Here is a 14,554-nt window from a genome sequence, read left to right as displayed (position 1 = left end):
CTCAGGAACTGCTTTTCAGGGAACACAGAATATTAAAGGGAGGAAGGAGAAATGTAAAAAAAACAAAACAAAAACCTTGTTCCATCCTTCCTCCAGCACAGCCAAACTCAAAGTTGGTGGTGTTGCTGTTTTTTAAAAATAAATTAATATAGCATAACCTTTAATAGAAGGAAAAAGAGATGCAGCATCAAACACATTTGACAAGCTACATATAATCACTTTTAAATTTTACAGACCTTACAGGAGTGGCTGTATTTCCTAGACCTTAGGAAAACAGAATCCACACAAGGAGTATCCCGACTTCTCCTATTATTATGTTTGTTTGGTTTTTAGGCTCCAAGTGCTGGGCCAAGGTTAGACAGTAGTGGTGATGAGGAAGTAATTCCTGTTTCTTCAGGGAAATAATAATGTGTAAAATCAAGCCTTTGTATCATGTATGAAAACATCCCTCATATAACCTTATAAGTAAATCACTTTCTCCCACATCAGCCTGTTGGTATTTTTTAAAAAAGTTTCACTTGTACATCTTGTCAGGGGTCCCCCCCCCCCTTAATGAAAGGGAATAGCACAAGTCTTCACAAGAAAATCTGCCTGCCTTGTGGTTCTCTCTAATTGGCAAGTGCCTCATTCAGTCATCAGCCTTCTGGCAAAGTAGGACAAAACATTTATGTAAAACACTGTCAAAACTTTTATGAGCAACACCAAACAAAGAGCTTAAGCTTGTGTTCTTGTTAACATGGCTGCACTTCCAATATACAAATCAAAGGCCTCTTTTAGATCTCCTTCTCTGACAGAGAACAGGGTGCCACCTCATGATAGTTTCACAACAATAGCTGTGGCTATAGCTCCAATATAACACTATCACTTTGGTGATTATTAATAGCAGCAGTGGTTGTGGGGTCAGCAAAGGAGGGATGGTGTTGTACACCTGGCTTATGAACAGGCAGCACCACTTCCTGGGTGGTGGCACGGGAGAGCGCAAAGCAGTGCATCGCCATTGCAACACCAGGAGCACTGATCTGATGCCACCACCTATGCTTGCACCACACGGAGCTCCCTGTGTCATCCCTCCCCCCGTAAGTAGCAGCAGTGCTTGCCCCTTTGGTAGCCGGGAGCCCAAAACACCCTGCCTTCACTGCCCCACCAAACATGACTGAATAACAGACCTCTTTGGTGCATGATGGTACAGCGCATCCCTTCAGGACTAAGGAACTGCTTTGTATTCTACTCTTGCTTGTCACACATGTAGCAGTAAGAGGTGTTTATAGGGCCGGCTCAGGGCCGGATTTCGGTTTGATGAGGCCCTAAGCTACTGAAGGTAATGGAGCTCTTTATATGTCCAGCTGTCCTTTCTCAACAACAAATTGTCGCTGTTTTGTGTGTTGAATATATGCTATATGGTAATTTATGGACCTAACAAGTATCTAAAGCCATTTGCACATGTTGCTATGCAACCAGTCCATGCAGAACGTAGGCACCCTAGATATAGAAATGAGCAAACCAGTAATATTTTAGGGAGCAGACTAGCAGGCGGGGCCCATTACTTACATCATAGGAGCCTACACAACACAAAACACTGTTGCTGTATGTAGGTTTTATTTTATTTGTTTTTTATCTTACATTTTGGAAATGTACATCCAGTTTTTTCCCCTTCAATTTTTTTTTGGGGGGGGCACGCCAAGAGAGTGGGGCCATAAGCTATAGCTTGTTTAAAAGGTAAATGGACCCCTGACCATTAGGTCCAGTCGTGACCAACTCTGGGGTTGCGGCGCTCATCTCGCTTTATTGGCCAGCATGACTAAGCCGCTTCTGGTGAACCAGAGCAGTGCACGGAAACGCCATTTACCTTCCCACCAGAGAGATACCTATTTATCTGCTTGCACTTTGACGTGCTTTTGAACTGCTAGGTTGGCAGGAGCAGGGACCAAGCAACAGGAGCTCACCCCGTCAGGGGGATTCGAACCGCCGACCTTCTGATCAGCAAGTCCTAGGCTCTGTGGTTTAACCCACAGCGCCACCCGCGTCCCATAGCTTGTTTAGCTTGTACATAAACCTGGCACTGGGCCAGCTCAATACATTTTGTTGCCTGAGGTAAAGGCCAACATGGCACTCCTTGTCTGCCCCTTCCTGGTTTGGAGACTGAGCGTACTGCCTGTTGAATCTTAGTTCAAAATAGGCAATGCCAAGGCACTTAAAAAACACAAATCTAAAGTAATGGTGAAATCCCTCTCTAGTTAAACCCCAAACTTCCTGACCACTAATGGTACCATTTTCACTTCACTTAGCTTCTTACTTCAGTATGAGGACATGGATCCTTTGTTCCTCTGCTTCTACCAGTAAGCTACCCGAGTGCCTCTCACATTGTCCTCTCCAAAATGTATTGTTCGGCACACCAAAGAGACTAAAACAAATGGCAAGCATGCCCCCTGAAAACAAGGCGACCTTATGACCCAGCTGAAGGCCCAGATGGGAACTGTGAATGCCAGTGGAAATGTTAGGGCTCCAGTAAGGTAAAAGCGGTACTAATTGCTCACTTGAATAACTTTCTGTTTTAGAAAGTGCTAAATTTCTTTGAACAACATTTAGAGTGGAAGACACAGGTATTCCGCTGAAAGGCTTCATTAGGCGAATCCCCCTCTTAACATTAAAATACTTTTCGTGGAGTGGGTGTGTCACTGGAAGCTGCCACTGCCCTCACAGCATGTCCTGCCTGAGGCAGCTACCTCCCTCTGCCTAATGGTGGGTGATCGGGTCTTCCTAGAACAACCTGCAGCGGCTACCAGACAAAAACAAAAACAAACCCCCTTGTTCATTAATGTTTCCATTTAGGATAAAAGCCAGAGTTAATTGAACAGTTTCCAGTAGATGCTCAATTAAATAATGAATGCGTAAGCAATTCTTTTCCTTAATGCAAACAAAGGGCTTATTTGACCCATATCATTACTCTATTTGTAAAACTCGCTTTGATGTTGTATGGTTGTTTGATTTTCAGGAGGTTCTAGCAGAATTGTTCTCCAGTCTGGCAAATCAATTAATCAGATCTTATTACTGGATGATTTTGGCCACTGCAGCTGATGTAATTTTGTATTGTTTGCCTTTTATTTTTGACCTCTCGGAGACTTGCAGTCCCATTTAGCTAGACTTGAGTTGGCCGTGTGCAAATTGTTGATTGGCTTTGGTGCTCTCTTGACTCTGACTTCACAGTAACATCTTTCTGAATGCCCAACTAATTTTTTTTTAATTCTCTGTCTCCTTGTCTAACCCAGTCTGTCTGTCTGTTGGTCTGTCTGTCTGTCTGTCTGCCACTTTCTCTTTCCTCCCATTGCCTACATTCATTTATTCCTGATTTGATGACCTCTGCTGGTTTGTTCTTGGTATTACACTACTTACTATGCACTTCTCTGAATCTTATATCACAAGCAGTTACAGGTTCATTCTCATTCCTTTCTATGACAGATTGCTCCAGCAGGAGGGCTGGTTCTTTTTATATATTATAAACAGTTTTAAAATTGCAAAAGTTTATGCTCAGTCAATTTGTGCATTAAAAATCTATGTGGGTAATTTATTAAGGAGGTATGCAGCAAACATAGCTTTAATAAATAGTTCTGTTTCTACTTTTTTATAGGCAGCTTGGTGAAAAGGCTATTATTAGTATTTGAATTTTTTAGTGTTTTCTTATTGTTGTTTTGATTTGTTTTGTGCTGCATGTGTGCTTTTTATTTTCTACTGTATTTGCAAGCTGCTAAAAGAAGATACTATTGACTTTACTGATGGGGTATTAATGTTAGAAATAAATAATTACAGTCCTACATTACTGTGCCAAATCCACTACTCCCCACCATAGCTTTATAAAGTCAATGTTCATGTGTTAAATGAAGAATGAAATTCATGTCTTGGCAAAGCACAGGTAAGGAAATTTTGTCATCAACACACAGCACAATGTATTATGGTTGCCATATTTCTAAAAGTGAAAATCCAGTGGTTGAGCTTTTTTTGCCAAAAGTTGTTAAGCTATTTTTAAGGAAATTCACCAAAACTCACATGGGTTGCCCAGCAATTTCCAGTATAATACTGTTTCCAGCGGCGAAATCTGTAGCAAAATGTGCTATGGATCAACAGAGAGATAGAGACAGACAGACAGACAGATTATATTTTGAAGAACTACACTATCAAATCCAGAATTATGAACATTTTCATAACATTTCCACTTCTTTTCCCCTTATGTACATGCAGCTAATTATAATACATACAACTCTTGGGTTAACTTACAGCTTTAGAGATGCAAATGTGATTAGAGGTTTTCATTTCTCATCAGTGCAAGGCATAGGTAGTGAGCATACTGTTTTCCAAATGTTGTGGGCTCCAGCTCCCTGCCCATATTCCCCAGACAGAGGTGAAAGAAGTTGTAGTCCACAAAAGTCTTAGCTTCCCAGGGTTTAAGATCCACTGAACCTAATAGGAGAGAAACTCTATTGGCCACAGCCTGGTAAGGAAACTCTTGTGTAAAAAAAAGGGGGGGAGCTTCCCCCTGGCCCACTATGAGAAGGAAAAGCACCACATTGCTGGAAAACTACACCGCAAAATTAAAAGTAGTGCAGTTTTTGAAGGCTGCCATATTGTTTGGGAAAGCGTGAATGTGGTAAGTTTGTGTTCATCATAAACAGTTTGACATACCAGAGGAGTCATTCCATGGGTTGCCTTGACCCTATAGTCTCTGGGCTCTCTCCTCTTATTTCTCTTCAGAAGGAGGGGGAGAAAGGCCTTCTCCTTTGGTGTACTTTGACCCATTTCAGTTTCACGTCTTCCTTTTCGTTACTTCTTAGGAAAGAGTTGTGGGATATGAGTGTAACTGATAAATGAACAAATGCAGTTTATTAATGGATGAACTGCAAGTAATAATATACAAATATATAACCCTCAGCTGCCAATCTGCCATCATAGTATCTAGTTTGACTTTGGCATGTAGCGCCAAGGTTTAACGCACCTGAGAACTGAGAGCAAAAGCAGTCACGTTACCTTCTAAAGACTCTCTGGACACAACAATTTGTTTCTCTGCTTGCCTGAATTGCAATTGCGGAATTTTATATTGAGGTCTCCCATGTACACACATCTGCTGTATGTCTATTAGCATATGGTGTTTCACTAATTAATTGCTAGCTTTCAGCCAGCTTCCTACTGTTCACATCAAATGGGAAATGTTTTCTAGGGTACTCATGGTAATGAGCATTACACAAATTATGCAATATAGGTTGCAGGAAGTGAAAGGCACCTCTCCCTCCCCACCCCACCCCATCATGCAATGGGCTTTTTGCTGGCATTTGGCTCAGGTCTAAGAAAAAAATGGGAAGGTCCAGTGCACATTAACTTCATCTTTCCTTGTAGCCTCTTTGAAGAGCCTGGAAAAAACTAGTTGCGTGTCGAGACCCTGAAACCACCCCCTCGTTGAAGAATAACACACACACAAGGACACATATTAGGTTAATGTTATTGGGCAAATTTTGGCCACAACTTTATTGATTAGAGAATGTAAGCGGTATTGGCTTAGGCATTGAATGGACCCAACTATATCTGGCTCTTGCCCGTTGGGCAGGGAGTCCAATAAGGGGAAACCATCGGAAGGGGGAGCCCCGTTGATGCAGACCAACTCGAGCTCCCCCAGGTGTTCCCCTCGGGGTCGTGTTATGGCCCTGGCCCCGCCCCGGGCTTCGGACAAGATCCACATCCCCAGATTCCTTTAACAGAATACCCTTAAACTTGGAGGGGCAGGTGATGGCTACACCTCCCCTTCCCCCTCATAAGGTCAAACAATGCCTAACCACCAACCTAACAAAGTTGTGACAATTGCTATGAGGTAGGCGAAAACCAAATGGCCTGTGCTAATTTTGCCAAGTGGGAAAATTCCTACCAGGCCCCACAACGGCGACCAACCATGGTCCATAGTAAGACCAATGAAGAAAACCTGCAAAATAGGGAGGGAGGGCGGGAGATTGAGGAAGCAAGCCAAGAAGAAGCCCTCTGGCTCGCGCCTCTGCTTAAATTGTCCCGGCCACGCCCCCACCAGGCAGTGGATTGGCTGGCCAGTCACTGACGTGGCTGGGATCCCCCGGGCAACGTGGGACTTCGCCCCCACCCCCCGGGGGAGAGTGGGTGGCCACGTGGTCCACCGCAACTCCTCCCCACAGTGAAGTGGAGCTGACTTCTGGAAAGACTCGCACAGAAAGTACCTGGAATTCTTGTTGGCTTGAGCAGTATCTAGCTTTGCTTCTGAGATTCTTCCCTCTGCCCAAGAACAAGCAATGTCTTACCCAAAATGGATAACTGAGGTCTCTATGAAGCAGCTACGCCTTTAACTGAGGCAAAAGGGAAAACAAAGCTTCATGCATTTTGTTTCAGCAACTTCGACTGGTGGCCAAGATGCAAAAGTGAGTGGGGGGAGGGGAGAAGAGTCCCAACAGAAAGCAACCAAGGAAAGGCATGTTTGGAAACATGCATTAGCTCAATAAATGCCTCCTTCAGGGAAAACAAGGCTAGCAAAGATGATGACTTTCCTTTCTCAGATGCAGTGGCCCAGTTAGAGTAAATCCTAGTTCCCAACTCTGCATTTTGACAGGGGATGTGAATTCATGTGCCTCTTTGTGTGTGGGAGAGAGACTTTTTAATGCTGCGTTTGTTCTCATTGTTTTTCTTTCTACTTATAAAAATAAAATGTGAAAAGTAGAAATCAGTAATGACGTGAAATAAGAAGCTTTACTTGAGGAGAACACAAGATCTTGAAAGAAGCAAGGGGGCAGGCCCAGGCAGAGACCTGGGGCAGTGGTTCGAATAAAGTTATAGATTCAAACAAAAAAGCAGCTGGTCCCTGCTCACCCCTCAGTCCAGCTCTGTAAAGGGGTGACCCTTGGTGACTTGGAGGCTGTAGTGTGAAGATAGCAGTGGCTCTGCAGGCTGGAAGGCTCCTTGCAGGTTCCTTGAACCAATGAACCATAGAATGGGCAGAAAACTTAAAGACAGGAGTACAGTGGTACCCTGGGTTAAGTACTTAATTCGTTCTGGAGGTCTGTTCTTAACCTGAAACTGTTCTTAACCTGAAGCACCACTTTAGCTAATGGGGCCTGCCGCTGCTGCCGTGCCACCAGAGCACGATTTCTGTTCTCATCCTGAAGCAAAGTTCTTAACCTGAAGCACTATTTCTGGGTTAGCGGAGTCTGTAACCTGACGCGTATGTAACCCAAGATACCACTGTAAACAGTTTTCACTCTCCTGCTCCAAGGAGACATTGCTTGTTGGGTTCTCTCTCTGTGTGTGTTTGGCCCAATACGTGTGCCATACATCATACTTCTAGCCCAAAGTACACAATTTTAGGTTTAGCTGCTCTGCTAAAATGTCTAACAGGGAACCTATGTGGGAAAACATGGTGTAATCATGCTGTAGAGCAGCAGAAGCCAATACAATGCCCTTCAGATGTTTTCAAACTACAACTGCCATCATCCCAGACCACTGGCGATGCTGACTGGGCCTGAAGGGAACTGCAGTCCCACTGTCATTTAGAGGGCACCCTGTTAGTTATCCCTGATACACAATGTGTTTGATAAAGTTCCACCCCTGTTGTAGAAAGTCACGGCATTTCAGCCAAGGAAGAAAGGAAGAAATGACTAAAAACTCATGCCTTGGAAATGGTGCTCTGAGCACCAATTTCTACTTCCCATGTTGCTTAAGCTAAATTACAACCCATCTCAGTCTGGAATGTAAGAGCTAGTTAATGAAACATTAACACTGCTTTAACTGTCCTAGTGCAAATAGCCCAGCTGTAAATTGCAGTTGCATTTCACCACAAGACTTTCCACTGGATAACGAGATATCTGATCTCTCTCTCTCTCTCTCTCTCTCTCTCTCTCTCTCTCTGTGTGTGTGTGTGTGAAATAAATGTACAAGTGACCTTCCCCCAAAGCAAAAGAATTTCCTTTCAATTTGAAATGTAGTTAATGAGTCCGATTAGAAAAACCTCTGCAGTCTCATTACGGCTTTAAAATTCCAGTGTTGTCTTCTAGACAAAATAAATTCTTTGGCATCGACGAAAAAAAAGAGCAGTAGCCTATGAAAGAAAGATACAGGGAATAGTCACCTTGAAAACGAGTCTGAAAATTGAACGGAGGTGTTGCTTAGACTGTAAAGAAGGTAGGTGCACGTTTATTTATTTATTTATTTATTTATTTATTTATTTATTTATTTATTTATTTATTTATTTTCTTCCAAATGAAACATTCGGCTTCAATTGAGCTCCTTTGCTGATAAGGTTAAAAACAACAACAACAACCCCTGCTGCACAGAGGCACAGAGTATGATACCATGGTGGGGGCGGGGGCTTATACACTTGCTTTCTGGATCAGAGACATGCCTCAGTGGTGCCATTAATTGAGATTTTAACAGATTAGAATATGGGACGTTTCAACAGATTTGCTTTGGGTGTGTAGATTCTGAAATCACCCCGAATGAATGCATTTAGTGAAACAGTACCCCTGGATTTATTAGCCTTGATTTCATGGCACAAATCAAGGAATAGTGGCAGGAAGCTGGCATAATCAGTGTTATGGAGGATGCAACAAAGGTTCAGTTTATGGTAGTTTGGCAATATGTCTGCCACCAAACCCCAATTCCATTTGGTCTGGGTTTTGCGTCACAACCATAATGCACCTAAGTCACAACCAAGTAGACCCATGGGATTGCATGGTTAGTTCACATACTAGCGCCACACATCAATAGGCTGTTCCTTGTGGTTGCTTTCACATGCTATGGCTGCAACGAGTCAGAGCTGCAGGATTATTTTTGGCAGCAGTCAAGTCACCACCTGTCAGGAACTGGCTGGATGAGGAAGAGTGGTGGGCACCACCTGCCCAAGAGTCCCCCAGGGAGGACACAAAAGAAGAAGACTTAGACCCCGGATGATGGCACTGTGACACTGGGCAGCAGTCTGAGGAAAGGATGAGCTGGGAGGTGCTAGAAGCAGGAGGTTTGAGTGATCAGTAGGGGGGTCAGAAGAAGGAGACCCGCCCATGACAGGCCTTGAGGCTTAGAGTCTCAGTGTGAGCCCAGACTAAGACAGAGAGGAGTCAGAGGTGGCCCCTCTACCCAGCAGCAGGACAGTCCCAGTCCTGCTGGCTCTTCTCTTCCCCAACACCCCACTTCAGGTGAGTCCTACACGTTGCTGAGCAATGGGCCAGACAGGCCCAGGTAGGCTTGGAAGGGAGTGAGAGGCTAGAGGGGAAAGGCAGAGCCAGTGGTCAGCTTCAGCAATGTCTCCAGCTAGATGGGACAACCTAGAGGACCTCTTGCTGTGTTGTTACTTTCTGTGAATAAAAGCTGTCAGGGAACTGCCATCAGAGGCACGGGAGAAGGAGAGGGTCTCTGATTCTGCAGGGGAAGGTCCAAGCGCTAGAGGGAGACTTAGCCGGGAAGAAGGGGAAGAGAATGAGTGTAACACCATGGATCCAGGAGAGCAACGGGACAGGGAGGTGCAGGGGCTCCAGGACTCTTCGTTGGAAGTTAGCGAGGAGAGCCCAAGCACCCCGCTGCCCACGCCCACCCTGCGCAGGAGACTCCCGCGCAGTGAGAGGCGGAAACGATTGGGTGTCAAACAACTCTTATGTTGGCAACGCTTTAAGAAACTCCCACAGACAGATTCTACGAGTGACTAAGGGCAGCCACGCAAATATGGGCTGCGTAGTCCGGAGGGTTTAACCAGGCAATCCGATGCTCAAACAGAGCAGGATTACGCACGAGTAACTCCCAACCACTACAAAAGTGAATTGCCTCATGGTCTTTCCTGCCCCGTGGATGACCTGTGCTTGCCTAACAGCTCCTTGACACTAACCAACTTCCTTTGTTTTGCTTTCCCTAGAGAGTCCAAGACCTTGCCCAAGATCCCTACGGTGCTATTCAAAGTTCTTCAAACACAAAACCACTTTGATGATGTTTTCCACAAGAGCTGGTGAAAGAACAAATATACCCTCAGGCCCAATTTGTAAGACTAGGCTCAGAAAGAGATCAAATACAACAACACAAATAGTTTGGCTTTGTTACCACTACCATCCATGTACATGGGAACATAAGAAGCTGCCTCAGACTGTGTCCCATCACTTGTCCACCTAATTCAATATTGTCCACACTGACTGACACTGAATCTCCAGGATTTCAGACAAGTCTTCCATACCTCCCTGAAGATGCCAGGCATTAAGCCTGAGACAGTCTGCATGCAAAGCAACTGCTCTACCATTGAGCTATGGCCCTTCCCCATTTATGCTGAGTAACAGAGTGGTACAAGCAAAGCAAACCAAAGAAGTCAGAGACCCTTCTTTTTAAATCCCTTACTTTATCATATTGTGAATCTGCTTTCTACACCTAAGCCCTTGCATGCTGCAAAAACACTTTCCATGAGGAAAGCTATGCAAGAGTTAATCAAGCCTCATAGGATTAGCTCCCCACGAATAGGAGTTATAACGGTGCACTATGACAGGGTTCACAGGCTCTGCGAATATCAATAATGATTTTCTCAAAATATAATTAGAAAACAACAGGTATCCTACCAATGACAACTTAAAGTCACAAGGCAGATTAAATCCATTGATTGAGAAAGGTTGGACACTCAACAGCAGAGACAGAAAAATGTTGAATTCCTCCTTCACAAGACCATTCCTTCAGATGTGACACTCTTCCACGACTCCTGTTCCTCTTGCCAAGCAACTGAGAACTAGTGTACCACTAACTCCCACAACAACCCCTCCAGAACCTTCCATGAACCCACCAGATCACTTTTAGAGATTGTTATTCAGCTCTTGCTCATCATTAGAACAACAAAGCATGTGCCTCCTAGGTCATCTCAGGGTGGCCTGGTCTGCAGAATAAGGCTGCAGAATTCTGAGAACAGAAAAGGCATTGTACCGCTTCTTGTGGAAGGAATGCCATTTTTAATTATCCCTGTGTAAAAAATCTACCTAGCTGGTGGGTTATTGGGTCAATGCCAAAGATCATCTAAAATGTGACACCCCACACTTCTTTAGTCTAAAGTAGTATAGTACATTTGGCACCCCATAATTTCATCACTTGCATCTCACCTCATTCTGCCACATGTGATCAGCCCAGTTTTAATGCTGCCAAAGAGGGGTGGGATGTGAACATGGCATATGTAAACCACACCATCCTTATGATATGGATCCAATCCTTACTATATCACATTATAGTTCCTAAATCTATGGTCTATCCTTTGCCCTGTTTGAGTTCATTCTTTTCATTAGACTCCATTCTTTTTTTCCAATTTCAATATATATTTTATTCAGGATTTTCTTGTTTTACAGAAGTGTAGTGCCTCGTATTCCCCCCCCATGTAACATTTTTACAAATCCATTTCATTTGTTGAGGCATTAGGGGGAGAAGAAAAGAAAAAAGAAAAAAGAAGGGGGTGGAGAGAGGGAAGATGGGTAGGGGTGGGGTCGGGTGGAGGTGTTTCTATTATGTTTAATGTATGTAGAGTTTGGTGTCAGCGTTGCTTGTTCACTTGTGTTCCTTTGGTGGTGAGAGAGGTTGGGGTTGGCCTAGGGTGTGATTGTTTGCTTGGGATTGGCTGTGGTGATCTTTGTTTTCGTGTGTGGGTGAGGTGGGTGGGTGTTTTGGATCAGGTTAGCCATATTGATTTGTATGCTGTTGGTGGATTATTGTCACTGTCCTGTTGGGCTGTGTATGTGATAAAGGGGAGCCATACCGGGGTGAAGGCGTCTTCTTCTGTTTGTCCCCGTGTCAGTTTCAGTTTATTAGTTAATTTTTCTAGTAGGGCTGTTTCCCATACTATTTGGTACCATTGGTCCATGCTTACTCCTGACAGGTCTCTCCAGTGTCTGGTTATGGTGTTTCTGGCTGCTGAGAGCAGGTGGGTTATGAGTTCTTTGTGGTGTAAATGGGCATTGTTGTCTTGGAAGATGTTTAGTAGGGCCAATTCTGGGGTGATGTCTATTACTTGCTTAGTTATTTTACATATTTCTTGTATGGCTGTTGTCCAGAATAGATTCTAATGTGTTCATCTACCATCTAATGCTATAAGTGCGCCTCTAAAATAAAGTAATGAGAAACCTACAGTCTCTAATATAATTCAAGAACTGCGATGAATAATATAGGGAGCAGGGGATTGATGCCTTTCTTGTAAACATGGCTGAATTCAGAGCAAGAAGAGTGATATATTCAAATCTTTTATCTGTAAGGTGACTTTCTGTATTTTATCTCCTTCACCTTCTCTTATTAACTATCTTTCTCTCTCTGTCTTCCTTTTATCTCATAAAATTGCCCATCTTCCTTTATCCTCCAAATATGCTTAGCTGTATTTTGCCTCACTCTCAGGGGGGAAAAAAGACGAAAACTGTGCTCTTGTAACAAATAATATATGAAAGAAAGAGAAGTTCTAAAGCCTTCAGCACCTTTCCTCAGGAAACTACCCTCACCATTAACACCCAGTTTCAGCCAGTGAATTTGGTGCTAGAATATTTGGGACAAAATATACCTGTTCTTGGTGCTAAGCTCATTAGCTCTTGTTGTTGGAAGAGGATTGCAAGTTCCCAAAAGCTATTGCTCTAGAGAATTATATCCTTGTGATAGATACCAGCAACCTCTGAGTACCTAGATAGACACAGTGGATGATAGCCAATGTTTTGCAAGTGAATTTTCGCTTCCTCTCCTCCACCAGCAGACCACTATCCCACACTCCAGATCTCTTTCAGAGAGTCCCCCAACCTTAACAAAACAGATTTGGTGGGCAAGCAGGAGGCTAAAGGGTGAGGTAAGGAAGAAGTCCTATTGCATGAGTGGAAGTCCATTCTGCTAGTGGATGGGCTCAGATGGATATCATTTATTAGTTTCAAATTCATGTATGAAGGGCTGATGCCATTGTCCATGGGATGGGGGGTTTACTTTTATAATGCTATTTGTATTATTAAATGGAACTCAGAGCTGTGCTGAAAATAATAATACAGAACCAGTAGAAACATTTAATAGGGGTGTGGATTAGCTCTGCATGGAGGGCAAATAAAGAGGAGAATCAGGGTGATTTGAGGAATGTTTCTTTTTGAAAAATTCCCTGTTTTAGAGAATGGGGAACACAGACTCTCATTTTATAGACAGTGGCTCAGAACGAGCATGGACTTGACTTAGAAAAAGATGCATTTAAAAATAATAATACACAGATACTAAGCAAATATTGGGTACTGTGCAAGATGCTTATTGTTGGGAATTGAAAAATTAAAAACATAACAACTGTAAAGGAATAACTTTCCAATTATGGAAGGTAATCTTGAAGAGCAATATTGCTGCTTTGGCCAGATATTCATTCCGCAAAAGTTAATGCTGCATGGCACTTTGTGTAAAGATGGCAGCCATTTATTACTGGAAGACAGAAATGCATTGGATGGTATTTGTTTGCCAATATATTTTTTTACTGTTTTTATTTAAATGATAAATCTAATGTTATGGACAGTTTACAAGGGCATAAGCTGAAATGTAATTAGGAGGAAAGGAGCACGGGAAAGAAGAGAGAGAAAAGGGGAAAGGAGGTTGTGCTTTATAACATTATCAAGGATAATATGTGATGATACATTTCTCTATGTCATCCTTATACACAAATTGTGATGTTTTGCAAATTTTAAACTGTTCTAGTTGCATCTTTTTTAATATACAAAAATGCTATAATTGAAAGGGATATACAGGGGGGAAATCTGTTTGGCAACCATGTTATTTCCACATCCAGTTCACTCATATGCAACATATTCCCCACCACCAACACCACTCCTCCTTTTCTTTCTTCATTTTATTTTTCTCTCCTCTTTCACATTTTTCTTTAAGCTATGATGTCCAAGATGGTAGCCATTCTGGGGATTTGGGGCTATATCCAGCATTTTGGTTGTATCCAATGTTAGAGCAGACCCATCATATTGAATGGACACGACTAATTTAGCACCATTCACTTCAATAGAGAGCCAGTGTGGTGTAGTGGTTAAGAGCGGTAGACTCGTAATCTGGTGAACCAGGTTCACTTCCCCACTCCTCCACATGCAGCTGCTGGGTGACCTTGGGCTAGTCACACTTCTTTGAAGTCTCTCAGCCCCACTCACCTCACAGAGTGCTTGTTGTGGGGGAGGGAGGGAAAGGAGATTGTGAGCTGCTTTGAGACTCCTCAGGGTAGTGATAAAGCGGGATATCAAATCCAAACTCCTCCTCCTCCTCCTCTTCTTCTTCTTCAATGAGTCAACTCTGAGCAGAACATAGTTGGTTACAAGCTTTGTTTATTCAGATAATTTGTTGATGCTGTTCTTTTCATTGGATAATTACATTTTAATTGTTATACATTTCCTTTAAAATATGGTGTTAATGCATTAGACGAACAAAGGGTGGGGAAGGGGAATGAAATCTAAGGTTGACTACATTAGCTAACATTACTTATTGGTATGGATTTATATCTAGTACCTAAATGATTCTGCAAATTGATCTGAAAAGGATCTCTATTTGACAGGGAAAAAATGCA

At 43.1% G+C, this 14,554-nt stretch overlaps 1 long non-coding RNA gene across 1 annotated transcript; it reads left to right on the top strand.

Moving 5' to 3' along the window:
- Nucleotides 1-2,099: 2,099 nt before the first annotated feature.
- Nucleotides 2,100-11,292, top strand: LOC308577962. The gene is made up of 3 exons (XR_014003789.1): nt 2,100-2,510; nt 8,049-8,175; nt 9,896-11,292. It is a non-coding gene; the product is annotated as an uncharacterized lncRNA (long non-coding RNA).
- Nucleotides 11,293-14,554: the final 3,262 nt, after the last annotated feature.

Source organism: Podarcis bocagei, assembly GCF_964188305.1.
Source record: "Podarcis bocagei genome assembly, chromosome: 2".
Classification (NCBI taxonomy): Eukaryota; Metazoa; Chordata; class Lepidosauria; order Squamata; family Lacertidae; genus Podarcis; species Podarcis bocagei.
Note: the sequence above shows the minus strand (reverse complement) of the source record. Positions and strands in the feature narration are given on the sequence as shown.